Source organism: Miniopterus natalensis, chromosome 17, assembly GCF_054644295.1.
Source record: "Miniopterus natalensis isolate mMinNat1 chromosome 17, mMinNat1.hap1, whole genome shotgun sequence".
Classification (NCBI taxonomy): domain Eukaryota; kingdom Metazoa; phylum Chordata; class Mammalia; order Chiroptera; family Miniopteridae; genus Miniopterus; species Miniopterus natalensis.
The window spans coordinates 34,249,609-34,262,844 of record NC_142097.1 but is presented as its reverse complement, the minus strand read 5'-3'; the positions used below and the strand labels follow the sequence as shown (position 1 = coordinate 34,262,844).

General features: G+C 54.6%; 1 pseudogene; it reads left to right on the top strand.

Annotated features, from left to right (window-relative positions):
• The first annotated feature begins 8,465 nt into the window (after positions 1-8,465).
• LOC148091289 (high mobility group protein B1-like) lies at positions 8,466-9,461 on the top strand (annotated as a pseudogene).
• The last annotated feature ends 3,775 nt before the right edge of the window (positions 9,462-13,236 follow it).

The window sequence follows — 13,236 nt, the reverse complement described above, 5'->3', positions numbered from 1 at the left end:
CTCAGCTCTCTCCTCCTTCCCTCCCGCCCTCCCTCCCTCCCTGCGGGGACGCCCCCCCCTCCACCTCTGACGTCGCTGCTGTCAATCAGTCTGCGCCTGCGGCCCCCGGTGGCGGGGGCCTCAAGGGTCCCCCGGCTCCACCGCCCCAGGACCCCGAGCCCGGAGCGGGCGCCCGCTCCCCCACCGCGCCGCCCGGTGCCCTCCCTGCGGCCACGGGCCCGCCGGCCGGGCCGGGCCGGGCGCCCGCATGGTTTAGATTAGAGGGGCGGGAAGCGCGGGCGACAGGCCCGGCCGCGCCGCGCGGCTCCCCCCGAGGCTCGACACCCGGGACGGCCCGCGCGCGGGCGCTCCGCCGGCTGGGGCCGCGTCCAGCCCGCCGCCCGCCCGAGCCCCGGCCGCGGCTCCCGCCCGCGCGCCCCGTCCCAGCCCGGCTCCCAGCCCCGGTTCCTCCCCGCCCGCGCCCCCGTCGCCGGCGCCCGCGCCGCGGTCGGGCGCTCCGTCTACCGAGCGCGCCGGCACATTCTCACACCTACAGGCTCCGGCCGCGCGCTCCGGCCTGGGGCCCCGCGCACCGCCGCGACGCCCGCACGGCCTGTCTGAGCGCGGCCCCTCCGCTCACCGGACCCTGCTCGTCGGGGCCCGGGGAGGAGCGGGCGCCGGGCCCGGCCTGGCGCTCCTCGGAGTCGGCGCGGAGGTCACGGGTGAGGGCAGGCCCCGCGCCCCGACGGGAGGCGGCCGGAGCGGCGCGGCGGGGAGGTGCTCCGCCAGCCTCCGAATCCGAGCGGAGGCCCAGGCTCCAAGGTGCCAGGCTTGGCAGAGCCTCTTGGGGAAACTGCAGCGAGGACCTGGACTCTGGCAGCAGCTCCCCGAGATCCCAGGGAGCTGAAGAGGAAGCCCAATGCCTGCTCCGGTCTAGGAAGCCCTGCTCGGAGCCAGTCGGCCTCTGGGCCTCAGAAAAAGAGGCTCCATCAGCTGCCTGGACTTCCCCGCACAGCCTCTGGCTCCCACTGGCTCCACTCACTTCTGTTTCGCTCTCTCGCTCTCTCTGCCTCCCCACTGGACCCTTTAGCCCCACAGCAGACAGACCCATGTGGACCTCAGCTCATTCCCAAACCTCCCAGCTGGACCCAGGCCCACAATGCTAGGTCAAGGATAGGCCTGCCCATTCATCTCAAAGGCCCAGAGCCCTCTGTCAATAGGATCCCCTCCCTCCACTGGTGTTCCCAACCTTTCCATCAGCCTCTGTTCCTGTCCAGGTTCTGACCTCAAAATCAGATTGAAGGGGACAGGAGGGAGAATTTCCTTCCCTGGGCGGATCTGTCTCTTTTCTAACGCTAGGAAATGGACAGCCAGCATCGGTGCCTCCCCGACCCCCCTGCACTCAAAGGAGGAAGCAAACCGCCTGTAACCCAGCTCCGCAGTGGGCCCACTGCCCAAGGATCCCTCTCTCCCCAGCAGTACAGACCCTGCTGCCCCATTTTCCCTCCATGACTTGTCTCCTGGAGTCCCAAACCCCAAACCAGGAAGGGGGGGTAAGATCTAAGAGGGGTGGAGAAGCTTAAACCTCCCTGCATCCTGCAGCTTCCCGAAGTGGAGAAAGGGAAGGCCCTGGTGTTTCGGGAGAGGGCAGGAGTCGTGTTTCCTGTGTTACGGAGAACTGGATGACACGCCTCAGCTTCTGCTCCCAAGCCCCCTCCCATGTCCTCTCCAGCAGCCTGTAGGGAAATCCCTTGTAAATAAAGCCGTATACAGACCAACCAACCAACCAACCAACCAACCAACTCCTGCGTGGGAATGGTGCACAGGGAAGGCAGTGAATCTCCAGGTAGCATGTGAAGGCCAGAGTTAGGACAGATCCTGGGAAGATTTTGTTGACAGTGATTGGAGGAAGTTCATAACGAGACCATCTAGTGCGGCTCTTTAGAGAAACGAGTGGAGGCTTTCTGTAAGTGCAAGGCTTTCTGGAGACCCGTGGACTCCTGGTCATGGTCTTTGGACCCATAGTTCAAGTCAATATTTGTTCGTGATGACATGGAGAAATGAGACATGGACGGGCCAGGCAAGGCTCTGGCGATGAAAAGGAAGACGCGAACCAGCCAGCAAGCAACGAAGCGAGAAAGGGAGGCTGTGTGCGCACCTCCATGACTGGAATAGAATATCTTATTTTGTTGATTCTAAGGCACGTTTTTCACTTTTTAAAAATATATCTTTATTGATTTCAGAGAGAAGGAGGGAGAGAGAGAGAGAGAGAGAAACATCAATGATGAGAGAGTCATCGATCAGCTGCCTCCTGCACGCCCCCCACTGGGGATCGAGCCTGCAAACCGGGCATGTACCCTGACCGGGAATTGAACCTCGATCTCCTGGATCCTAGGTCGATGCTCAACACCCGGCTGGGCTCACATTTTTCACATTTTGACATCTCTGAAACTGAGATACATCTTAAAATACACGATGTGTCATTGTTTAGTGTTATTTCTTCTGAGTGGTACGTAAAATAATGGAGTAGCTGACAATTGATGAAGTATAGTATTTGCTGATACATGGCCTGATCACTTATTTTCCAAAACTGATTTGAGGAGTTCAAGGTACAAAAACTCTTCTCAGCTAGGTAAGCAAATAGTCGACCAGGAGATGGAGGTTCAATTCCCTGTCAGGGCACATGTCTGGTTTGCGGGCTCGATCCCCAGTGGGGAGCGTGCAGGAGGCTGGCTTAGGGGAAAGCCCTCAGGTTTGGTGTCAGGCTCACCTTGGTTTTGAAACCTGGCTCTGAGTCCTGGCTCACCATTTAGCAGCTGTGTTACCTTGGGCAAATCCCTTACCACTTACATAAAATGATAATCATACCAATCTACTAGCTTATAGTGAGGTTTGGCTAAGTCAATGCATGTAAATGTCTGGCATGTGGTACATAGTTAATAAAGGTTAGTTCCCAAGTATTTTTAAAATGTATTTTATCCCATCTCTTTCCCAAAAAGGCTTAGGTGGTTTATAACCAAAATAAGCTAATAAAAATAGAAGTAGAAAGACAAAATAGGATAAAGCAAGAAGGAGAAAGGATATATGCCGTCACCAAGTGTTGACAAAGTTGCTATTATTGAGAGGAAAATCTGGCTTATCAGCAGCAGGGCAAATGGTAGTTCTCCATTTCAGAAATATGGAAATTATTTCTTTGGGGAACAAACTTTGTCCTGGCCCTAAATTTTAAAGTAGTTTCTCATGTAAGTTGTTATTCTTACATCTGTACAGAGTATTGCCATTTACAAAGTGGTTTCACAGCTCCTGTCTCATTTGATGCTGTGTTAATTCTATTTTATCTCCATTTCACGGATTCATTTACCCAAAGAAATATTTATCAAGTGCTTACTATGCGCCCGACACATAAACAAGAGGAAAGGCCAACTAACCGTTCCATTAGTTAGCCAATTGCTTGCTTGGCTAACTAGTTACTAACTGCAAATTCATTAATGAATGACCTGCAAACTTAGTGATTAATCACCGTCAGTGCAGAAAGATGGCTCGCCCAGAGCCTCGGGTGGGTTTGGTTGAAGATAACTACTTGAGCTGGCCCCGTAGGATAGTGAAAAGCCGTCACAACTTTTTTAAAAACCTAGGGTTTTTGGAGCATTTGATAAATTCCAATGTCAGGCCACATCCCAAACCAACTGAGTCAGAATCTCTGAGAACAGGAACAAGTTCGAGAACAGCAGCTCTAGGCCTAACGTGGGACTCGCATTTCCTGCCCTCCTCGCCTCCCTTGTGTGAGGCAGGTCATGTGATCCAACGCTGGCCAGCGAGGCCTGCGAGGAAGACTTGAGGGGAGGAAGGCCGGGCAATTTTTTGCTTTCTTGATGAAGACATAGTCTTCTTTTCCCCTGTGGATGAGATTCTTGGACTTCTCACCCGCTAAGACCTTGAGGCAGGAAAGATGAAGGCCAGTCTGCTAAGAGTATCAAAGCAAAAAGAGCCTGGGTTCCCGAGGGCGTCGCTGAGCAGGTAAGCCAGCGCCGGCTGCTGCTGGTAAGGTGAGGGGAAAGCCGTTTCTTGACACAGCTGTTAGTCTGGGTCTCTGTTACTTACTCTGCTGAGAGTAGGTCCCAGCTCAGGGCTGAGCGAGTCCTTAGGTGCCCTGTAGTGAGAGATACTTAGCTGAGCGTCTGTACGTGCCCTTGTACATGGGCACATGCCTTCCCTCTCAAACCCGGGGAACAGGATCCCTCCCCACCGCCTTCCCAGCCATGTTATTCTGCGTGTGCTAAGATACAAGGAAAGGGTGGGTAAGGCAGCAGGGAATTTACCTGCCCCCTGTGGCTTTGCTGTTACCCAGTAGCCCCCGACCTTTGTTCTGGGATCCCCCAGCCCACACCCCATTGGGATTAGCGAGCTCAGGACAATGGGGTGGAGGCAGGAGTCTGAGCTCCTTCTGGAAACCGGAGGGTGGAGCAGGGGGTGGGGAGTAGAGGGCAGCTGCTGCTGCAGGTGCTTCCCTCCTACACAGATGCGGGTCTGTTCACCTGACCTCTCACCCTGGCTCCCAGGCCTTCTCCCACAGAGAGAATTAGGAGAGTCCAGTGAGGAGGAACTGAGGACTGGGCTGGCCTGATCCCTGCCCCGGGTGGGGTGAGGTAGGCCGATCGGAGCCCCCGAAGGACTGAGGGCGAGGCTGTGAGTCACCAACAGCACAGGTGGGTCCCTGCTGTGACTTTCATTTGAGGCACTGCAGACAGGAGGAGCGATGGAACCTGGGATTCCGCAGTCGGGGCGAGCAATCTTGCCCTTCTGCCCCGAGCCCGTATCTGCGGGTGGCCTCTCGGCAGGTCGGACTTTCCCATCACAGGACCCTCCTCCAGCTAAACTCCCCTGAGACTGAGGATGGTGTATCTGTGAGAGCCGAGGAAGGTTGAAAAAAGTAAGTCAGGGGAACTACTTAATTACCCGAACGCCCTTCCCTTTCTCCCCTCTCTCCCCTCCGTTCTGCCTGAGCGTGGAACTGGCTCCTACTGTGGATCCTCAAGGATTTTTTTTTTTTTTTTTTGAGTGAGGGGCTAAAACAAAGTAGAATTCAAGAACGAGAGGGTATCAGAAAGCCCTTGGAGCTCGAATCTAAACCTGAATTCAGGTCCTCAGCAGGCTGTTGGGAGAGGGACCTAAGCCTTGATCAGCTGAAAACCTATGTTTCCTCATCTCTAAGGCGAATTGAATAATAAGGGCCACCTGATAGGGTGGTAGAACAGAGAAAGGATAGCATCGATGAAAGTGCTTTACGGGCTCACCATAATAGCCAACACGTATTGAGCACCTACAATACGCCTGGCGGGTTCCAAGCGTTATCCACATATTCTCTCCTTTCGACCTGACCACCCGCTCAGACGGCACTGTCATAGTCCCCATTTCACAGAGGAGGAAATCGGGCCACATGCCCAGGGTCCGCCAACCAGGATGAAGGGGGACTTGGCCCCCATTAGCCTGGATCTTCAGCGCCCCTACTTTAAATACACCGCTCCACAGCCGCTTAACCCAAGCTGGCTTCCTTCGTGGAACCAGGGGACCAGTGCCTCCCCGACAGGGCTGTCCCCAGACTGTGAGATACCCCCGGACACGAGCAACATTATTGTAAACAGGGCTTGCCCAAGGTCTCGGGGGGAAGAAAGGTGGCCATCGCCCCGATAAGGCTCCAGATCTCAACTAGTCCTGTTCATTTTCTAAGAAATAAAATACTAACCCGGAGACCAGAGACTTAATCACCTCTCTCTCTGTTTAGACTCCCACAGGAGAGACTAGTACATTCTTCCTGTCCCAAGAGCACCATCCCAGCGGCCTCCCCCAGCTGGCCTGGGAAGGGCCGGCAGGACCCGGGAGGCGCTGCGCCCTCGGCAGGGCACCGGCGGTGGAGCAGAGGGCCCTGCGCGGCCTGCAGCGCAGCTCCCCGTGCGCGGAGCTGGCGGTGCTCACGGCCCTTTGCAGCTGCGGCACCGGACTAACCTGGGCCCAGGTGAAGGGATGAAGGCGCTCTCTCCTGGAACCCAGCCCTCTGCCCTTCCCAGCCCGCTCCCTGGCCGGTGCGGGAAGTGCCTCCTGCCGTCTAGCTGCAACCTCTCTTGCTGCAGTCGGCCCTGTCTGTCTCTAAGAAACCGGAGAGACGCGCTGGGGCCCTGTGAACGGGTCGGGCCTCCAGGAAGTTTCCATCCCTCACTCGGCCCCCGGAGCTGGTTGCATGGAGCCGGCCGGAAGCCCCGGGCCCGCGCCGTGCCAGCCCCGACGGCGACGGGCACCGACAGGCACCGACCCGCCCTGGGCCCGGGAGGCAGAGCCCAGCGGGCCCTGGACGGAGGGCAGGACGCCGTCCCGAGGCCCGGCCCTCGCGTCCCTGCATTTTCTGAAGGTTCTCCTTTGAACACGGTCCTTTATTTATTGGGCTTCATTTAACCTCAGCCATGTCCTCCTGGGATCATTTATTTGGAAACTGCCACTCAGCCTGCTCTGGCATTAACCTCATAATCCCACCGATTTCCTCCAAGCGAGTTGGGGGTTTTCTCGACTTCTTCCCGGGCCGGTAGCGGCTGAGTCCCCGGTTCTGGTCATTCCTGAGGAAGAGGCCCCGGGCTCCGAAGGGCCTGCCTGGGGCACCGCCTGGGCTCCCGGCGCCCGCCGGCCCTCCCCAGGCCGCAAGGGACGGACCCGTGAGGCCACCTTGGATACTGTGTGTCAGGTAAGCGGCGGAGGGCCCGCCACCACCGCCAGGAGCTCCCCGAGTGGCCCCTGAGGCCGTCCTTCAGCTCAGAGAGCCTGGGCTTCACCAATCACAGCGCGAGTCGGCCTGCGACCCCGCCCGCTCCGCCATCTTGGATTCCAGGGCAGCGCGGGGGGCCAATCACGGAGTGGGAAGCGGGGGAGGGCGGGGCCGGGCCCGCCGTTCGCGCCCACGTGGCCGCCCGGCCCGCGCTTCCCGCCACCTGCGCCAGAGCCCGGCCCCTGTCGAGCTGCAGCTGCAGCTCCCAGACGCCGCTCCAGCCCGTCGCCAGGGGATTAGTGTCCGTCTGTCGGTTGGGACAGCCTCAGTGGGGGTTGTCCGGGCCCAGACGCGGGCCTCCCCTTCGCCAGGACCACTTCCCCAGAGTCCAGCGTGGGCAGCCGGGATTGTGTTGGGGGGTCCGACGACCTGGGGTGCTGATCGACGCCAGAGCTGAGGTGTGGGGTGTGGGGTGACAGGAGGCCCCCTCCCCACCAAGCCCGAGCCACATGTGCTGGGAAGTTCATTTCCCCTTGTTTTGCAGAACGGGCTCAGGGATTGACCCCAGGAGTGACCCCAGTGTCAGGAGGCATTAATGATCTCCATACGGGCAATAAACAGGCGGCCCGGCCGGCTCGGGGTGGGGGTGCCCGGGAAGGGGCCGCCTTATTAGCCTCCCAGTCGCTCGTGGGCAGAGGCTTCATTAGCGAGGCCCCCACCCGCCGCCCCTCCCCCACATCCTCGCCATGGGAACGGGGTCCGGCCGGTTCCCCTGCTCCTCCTGGGCCTCCTCAGGAGGCAGCCTGTTCGGGGCGCCCCCGGCCGTTTGTCCCCTCTGACAGACTTCTAGCTGGGTCCTGATAACGTCTACTTTTTTTTTTTTTAAAGAAGCGTCCAGAGGCCAAGCCCTCGCACCCTGAGTCCGCTGGCCTTTTTGTCCACAGGAACCAGGGACAAGGCCTTCCTCAGCTCGGACTTAAATCTCTGCTCCTACTGGAGCCCCGCTTTCCCAAAGGGCACAGGGAATACATAGGTGGCCATCAGCCGAGGGGTGGCAGGGGCGTTGCCACCGGCCTTTAGCCACCGCCTAGGCTGCTGAGGTCACGGTCTGATCTGCGCATCTCTCTCCCCAAATCTGCTTCCATCAGGTTGGTTCCTTGCTCTAGGCACAGGCTTCAGTTTCCTTATCTGGACAGTTAGTTCGCTTAAGATTCACCAAACACACCTGCCGGGCACAGTGCTAGGCGCTAGGGGAGCGAAGCCGAGGAAAGCTCAGGCCCGGCTTTAGGGGAGCTCCCAGGCTAGTGCGGGAGAGAGACCTGGGAACACATGCAGCAATAAAACGTGTCCTGGGCTGCGAGCTAAGTCCATATTGGATGTAACGAGACTACAGAAAAAGGGCATAACCAACTCAGGCTGCCGCGTCGAGGACGGTTCTGCGAGGAGCTGGCGGGTGACACCCAGCCCGCCTTTGAAGGACGACTATGCCCGGGATCCTGAGAGACCGAGGCGGTGACAAGGGCACAGAGGCTGCCTGCGGAGCGGTGGGGCCGCGGTGGTGGAAAACGAAGCTTCACGGAAAAGTGAAGTTTGGGAAGGACCTTGTAAACCACGTTAATAACTTTATTGAGACAGCCCTCGCTGTACGTGGAGCTCCACGGAGACAGCCCAGGGCAAGTGAGAGCCAGACAGGCCCTGGGCGACTCCGAGCGCTGCTGAGGAAAAGTAACTAAATATGGGCACAGGAGAGCCTAAGAAGCCGACACGCAAGATATCATCATACACATTGTTTGTGCACACTTGCCAGGGAGAGCACCAGAAGCAGCACCCGGATGCCTCAGGCGACTTCCCAGGGTTTCCTAAGAAGCGTTCAGAGAGGAGGAAGAGCATGTCTGCTGAAGAGAAAGGAACATTTGAAGGCGCGGTGCAGGCCAACGTGGCCCGCTGTGAAAGAGCATGGAGAGGAAGTCCAAGGATCCCCGTGTACCCAGAGGCCTCCTCGGGACTTCTTGTTTTGTTCCAAGTATCGCCCCCAAATCAAAGGGGAACATCTGGGTCTGTGCATCTGAGAAGTTGCGAAGGAGCTGGGAGAGACGTGGAATCAAATCGCACTGCTGCAGGTGACAAGCCTGGAGCAGAAGGCTGCTGGGCTGAAGGAGGAATATGAAACGGATATTGCTGCACACCGAGCTAAAGGAAAGCTGATGTGGCAATAAAATTTAAAAAATAAAATAAAATAAAATAGGAGTTGTCAAAGCTGAAAAAAGCAAGAAAAGGAAGGAAGATGAAGATGATGATTGGCTCTAGCAGTTTTTATTTTTCTTGTCTATAGAACATGTAACCGCCCTGTACACACCTCACTCCTTTTAAAGAAAAAAAAAAATTAAGGCTGTGTAGGATGTGTTTTGAAACTGTACAATGTCTTTTTCAGTAAAGTTAACACAACTGAATGTGTCTTTATCTAGCCCTGTCCTGGTGATATTTCCAGTAGCTACTACTCTTGCCCGGTGCAGTATGGGGTTGCGAGCTGGCCTGGCTAGAAAGTAGGTTCTTGTCGGTGCACAGCACAGCTTAGTTCTCTATGGGGATGAGAGTTTTCTCATCTCCCGTTGTCCCCGATACAGCTTATACGAAATGATTGTTGTTCTGAACACCTCTCTGTAACTAAAAATTAAAAGGTTGCCCCTGTTTTGTTGACACTTTCTGAAGGTCTCTCAGTGAATACAATTTTAAAACAGTGCTATTGTCCTTCTCATAGGCCTGAAATTGTTTTTCTTGATGGGCAGCTGGTCTTTTGCTTTTGGCCACTTTGAGTCACTTGGGTTATTAGTGTTTTTCTTGTCATATAGCGAGCTGATAAAAGACTTACATCTACACACCCTGCGTGTGAGGAGGGTAATAAAAGTTGAATTGAGCCCCCCCCCCAAAAAAAAACTTTGTCTAAGGGCAATGGGAAGCCATAAAGAGCTTTTAGTGGGGAATGGGGCTGGACTGATCACAGTTATGTTTTAGAAGATGACTGGTAGTAGGGTGGGAAGATTTTGGGGTGAAGGGTGGCAGCAAGAAGACCAGTGAGGAAGGCAGGGAAATGATCGAAAAATATTTAGGAGAAGCGGAGTAAGAAAGAGGAGTTAAGAATGTCTTGAGCAGAAATTAGACATTTGTGATTTTGCACCTCTAAGGTCCACTCCCCCTTTTCAGGTTCAGAACCCGTTTCATTTCAGTGTAAAGAATCATTCCCTTTGGGTACAGTTGGATGGGACCGTCAGGGATGGGGCCCTGCCCACTCCCAGCCAAGACCTGCTAGATGCTCTCCTTCTAGAATCCTGACCTTGTGCGTAAGGGCCGGAAGAAAGAACGGATAGGGGTTCAATCGTTGTCTTCAGGCCTGGGCTTCCTTACGCTTGCAGTATAATTAATATTCGACACACATTCCGTGGGACGAGGCATTCTTGAGACACCATGATCTTCAGCGTCCGTTCCCTGAAGGAGCCGCCTGCCTGCACCGACTGCTCGGCACCCCAGCGCTGCTCCCTCCTCCCTCGTTTCTGAGCCTGGGTCTTCAGCCTGGCCTTCGAGTTGATGGCTGTTCTGTCCTTCCAAAAACTGCCCTCAGTGCGCCAGCCAGCCAGCCAGCCAGGTGCGTTTCAACAGCAGAACCCTGTCTGGTCGTGGTGACATTGAGACGAGGCAGTGGGTGTGGCAGAGATGGGACTGGATTGGGAATGTAGGGGCTAAAGGGTGGGAGCACATCGGCGCCTGGCGGGTGCATGCTGGTCGTAGAGGGGGGCGCTCGGGGACAGTTCACAGGAGAGAAGAGGGGGCCGAGAGCAGGGCCTCGGAGGGTGTGAGAGTGTGAGAAAGCATAAAGCAACCCAGCAAAGCGACCCAAGAAAAACTGGTTAAAGTGTCGGCCAAGAGCGAGCACAGCCCTGGCAGAAAAAGAATTTTCTCAGAGCAAAGGAGAGGCCAGCAGAGTAAAACACTGGCACAGGTGGCAAGAAGGAGAGAGTAAATGACAAGGGGAGGGAGGCGGTTAGATGTCACGGGGGACGCCTGGAAGAGCACACTGGTGCAGGGGGGAGAATGGTTTCCCTCCTTCCCAGACAGCAGGAAGGCCAGATGCGCCGGCTGCGGAGAATCCGGGGGGCCAGCAACCGAGAGAGGCTCGAACTCCCATCTCCCTGGGCTTGTGGGAAGAGCGATCTGCTTGCCTCCTGAAGCAGCCTTTTCCCTCATGGACACCGGGCAGGTAGCCCCTGCACTGCCCTGAAGCCCTCACCACCCGAGGGCCTGTCCCGGGAGCTCCGTCTCAGACCCAGGAGGCCCGAGGCCCTGCTCAGGGGCTGAAGGCGGCCCGCTGCTGTCCTGGGCTCCTGCAGTGGGCTCCCCTTGACAGTCCTCCCTTCCCATCCACTGTCACCAGCATCCAAACTCATCCAACTTACAGTCTGATGCTAACGCCCTCCGAGGTTGAGCAGCAAAACCCCTTCCCATCCCAGTCCCACCTGTCAGGCACCAAAGTCCCCTGCACATAAGTCCCCACAATGGCCCCCACAGCCCTGTTTCTGCACCTTGTTCACACGACACCCCCTTCTCTCCTTTGATTTCCTGCCCCTGTGCATATATCACAGTTTCTGAGGAATCTTCACATACCTGAGCTCATAGCAGCCCTAAGGAGTGGAAAGAATACCTATTTTACAAGTAAGGAAACAGGCTTGGGGAAGTAAAGGGACTTCCCCAAGGTCACACCACTAGGCCTCTGCAGACTTCTGGATCCCAAATGCCAGGTCCCAGATTTGTGAAGCTCAGTATATTGTCACCCCCTTGCCAGCATGGGGCAGGCTGTTGGCTACGTGTTATTTGGCCCAGAAGGGCCTGGGGGCAGCATGGTGCAGTGGGGAAGAGCTTGGCCCCTGGAACCGTACAGCTTGGGTGTCACTACCTTGGGCAACTTAGCCTCTCTGAGCCTCAGTTTCCTCCTCTGTAAAATGAGCAAAATAATACTTGTTTACTTCATCAGATCATTAAATATTTGCGGAGCATTTAGGACACTACACCGTAAATAGATTTTCTCAAAAGCAAACAAGTGCCCAGATTTAGGGAAAATGGCTGGTGGTTGAAAAGTCTAGAGCGAACACTCATCCGTTGTTCCGTTGTCTGTGGTGTTGCTTCTGCCTTAGAGTAAAATATCCTCTTTTACAGGATCTGTCGATCACAGCAGGGTGGAAAGGAAACAAGAGAGAGAACCACTGTCATCAGTTTGCCAGATTCCCTTCATTTTTTCTTCACTTTTAAAAAACCATTTTTTAAAAATTATGAAATTAAACAGATCTAGACCAGAAGTCACTCACTGACCTTTCAGATGAGGGATGTTGTCCACCCCTCAGGTGAACCGTTTGACCACCCTTTGTGCATATTTAATCATTGGTGTCGAGCTTTTATAATTTCCCAGGGTTTTCTTTTTTCTTCTGAATTCATATTTAGTCCATTACCTGTGCTCTTGACTACTTGCAAGAGCAAAGAGTTGGAATAACAGAAATGTTACTCAAATTATGGCCGCTTGCCAAATCGTGTGTATGGTGTGATCCAAGTTTTACAAAAAATTCATTATATCTCCGCAGCAATCCACAGCGAGGTGCTGTCCCAGAGAAACACCCAACTGTGGATGTTCTTCTTTGTTTTCTTTGGCTCATCTGTAAATTTTCTGTAATGAGCATGTATCGATTGCTATTTTAATAAGAAAAATAGAAATGGGAACAATAACGATAAATAATAGCTAACCTTAAGTATTTATCATATGTCAGTATGCTACATACTTGGTATAAGTTCCCTTACTGAATGCAACAACATAATAGACACTACATCCACTTTTTAAATAAGCTTTTTATTTTATTTTGGATAGCTTTATAAAAAGGTTGTGAAGATAGCACATAGATTTCCCATACAGTTCACTATAGTCCCCTCGTTGTTAACATCTACATTAATATGGTGTATTTGTCACAACGAATGGATCAATATCGATACAACATTATTAACTGAAGTCCATACATACTTCATTCAGATTTGCTTAGTTTTCCCCTAATGTCCTTTTTGTGTTCCAGGACCCCATCCAGGATCCCACTTCACATTGGGCATCATGTCTCCTCAGGCTCCTCTTGGCTGTGATGGTTTCTCTGATTTTTCTTGTTTTCGATGACCTTGACAGTTTTAAGGAGCGCTGGCCAGGTATTCTGTAGAATGTCCTTTGCTTGGGGTTTGTCTGATGTTTTCTCAGGACTAGATTGGGGTTATAGGTTTGGGGAAGGAAGGCCTCAGAGGCGAAGCACCCTTCTCATCCCATCCTATCAAAGACACGTGTTATCAAGATGATGATATCACTCATGGTGCTGACCTTGACCCGCTGGCTGAGGTAGTGTTTGCCAGGTTTCGACTATGCAGCTACTCCTACCCCCCCCCCCATTCTGCAGAAGTTGGGAGGAAGTCACTGCAGAGCCCACACTTCG